The following is a 2,572-nucleotide window of genomic DNA, read 5'->3' as shown; positions in this document are numbered from 1 at the left end:
GTCATGGAGGTTGCGAAGTAAATCACACATACCATTAAATGACTAAGATAGCAAGGACGTGTCATCCGCTAGTAAAACACAGGGATACTTAAGGTACCAACTTGTATTCCAGACTTTGTTGACTCGAGCAAGGATATTAGGTCATTTATCATGACTAAGAATAGCTATGCTGATAGCGTTCTTCCTTGTCCTACCCCTTGATTGACTGAGTCTGGTTTCGAATGATGCTCGTTGAGCACAACAAGGGCCCTATCTTCTCGAAAAGAATTTTTAATCAATCTCCACAGTTTACCTTTAACTCCGAGATAGAATAGCTTATAAACGAGGCCATCATAAGGCCTTCGCATTGTCCAGGAATGCAACATAAACTTTTGATTGACCTTATAAATAATGGGCTGGTCCCTCTTTTATAATAAAGGCTGCAGTGATGCCACTGCATTCGCTTCGAAATCCCTGTTGTATTGGGTGAGGGAAATTGATCCTTTCACTAAAATGAATTAGCCTTTTCAACAATATTTTTTCAAATACTTTTTGAGATATCTCTATAGTTATTCATATCTAGTCTGTCTTTTTTCCCACCTTTAAAGATAGGTATAACATTTACAGTTTTGAAGTAGTCAGGATACGTTTCCAAGGAAATTATGCTATTGTACACTTTGCACAATATAGAACTAATATATTGACAGGCAAAAATTAAATGCTCTGCATATATTGTATCATGTCTAAGTAATTTATTTTTCTTCAGCTCTCTTCAATGTCTTTCTGTAATATGGTTTCAGACATATCCTTATCTGCTCCGTCATCAATATTTGAATCCACAATATTCTTCATTCTGTTTCTAAATTCAGCCGCACACGATTCGTTAAAATGACTATCTGATATTTCAGTACCTTAAAGTTTAAAATGCTGGCGCCACGCGTCACGAATCAAATCAGGGTCCCGTATTATTTCTCCTTCCACTTTTAGTCCAGTAATATCTTGTCTATGTCCCTTTTTATGAAGTCTTACTATTCTGTAGAATTTCCCTACATCCAGTTCTGCAACGTTTTCTTGTTCATCGACCTGTTCCTGTTCGTACTGTATTTTTGCCTTGTTTAATTGGTTTCTGAATTTTCTTTTCGCATTTTTATATTCTACATAAGTTTTAAATTGTGTACCACGTGGCCGTTCTTCTTTCATCCATAACACTCGTTTTCTTCTCATCTCTTTATGTAGTTCAGCCACTTTAGTGAATTTCCAGTAAGGTTTTAAGTGTGACAGGAAGGTTTTCTATGGAAGAATTTTGTCAGCTGTATTGCATAAAACAGTCGCAACAGTAACTAGGGCGTTTTGTACATCTGAAATATTGGGTAAAAATAGTTCCATTGAGTTTAAGTGCTCGTTGGTTTCACTTCTGTACCGCTCCTGCTGTTCTGAAGAAGCTTTTCACCAGTTGATTCTAATTGGACATTTGAAAAATGTTGATTCCAGGAGTTCGTCTGGAACTAACAACTCTGCCCGTGCAGGAAAATGATCAGATAGATTGAGATGATGGTCATCTTCAATATTGACACTACATAACTGGATACATATATATATACTATAACACCGACTGAGTAACATCACTTTTGGTGATGTGTCCTTACTCGTGAGAGAATATGGGCTCATGTGTGCAGACAAGGTGATGGTCACCGATTACTCAAGGACCGGGTTAGAATCGCCGTAGAGTACGAATTAAACATTATCTAACTTGTATAATGTATTATTATAATTATTATTATTATTATTATTATTATTATTATTATTATTATTATTATAAATGTTGCTCTTGTTCTTGTTCTTATCTTTGCATATTCCATCACAGATACATTAGCAAAATGTAAACCATAATTTATAGCATAAACGAAAACAACATACAAGTCACAATTGTAACTGTAACTGCCAGTTGTTCAAAATAGGATGCAACATCCTGTGAAATCATGGCTAATTACTAACACTTTCGTCTGTAAATGGGCATATTCCAAAATATAGGCCATCAGATAACCTTGGACCTGGAACGGAGTACATTATCTTTTCAAGGTTTCTGGCTGCAGTCTGACCTCTCCGGTGGCCTGGTGGTTAGAACTTCCGCCTCGGATGCCGAAGTTCGTGGCTTCGATCCCCGGCGGAATCATATCAAAGACTACCAAAAATGGTACTAACAGCTTCCTCGCTTGGCGCTCAGCATTAAGAGGTTAGTGTTAGTACTGGTCAGCCTGGTGTCAGGATGATGTGATTGGGTGTGACATCATGCTACATCTCTGGCACGATGCCTCATTATTAGACATCACTATAAACTGCCACACTGCAGACATCGTAGCGATATGACTAAAAAAGTGTTTAAAGCTACGTTATAAATCCAACTCACACAAACACACTGGCTGCAATCTGACAGGCGTATTGACAACATCACCCTAGTTATCTAAAAGATAAACGCAGTTTTTCCGTCCCTACTATAAACACAACAATACATTTTAAAGAAAGTATAGACTCAAACACTCTTCCTTACTCAACCTAAAACAATTATCTTTATGTTAATATTCAAATGGTGTAC

This window comes from Sinohyriopsis cumingii, chromosome 12 (assembly GCF_028554795.1).
Source record: "Sinohyriopsis cumingii isolate HCF-2022 chromosome 12, ASM2855479v2, whole genome shotgun sequence".
NCBI lineage: Eukaryota > Metazoa > Mollusca > Bivalvia > Unionida > Unionidae > Sinohyriopsis > Sinohyriopsis cumingii.
Note: the sequence above shows the minus strand (reverse complement) of the source record.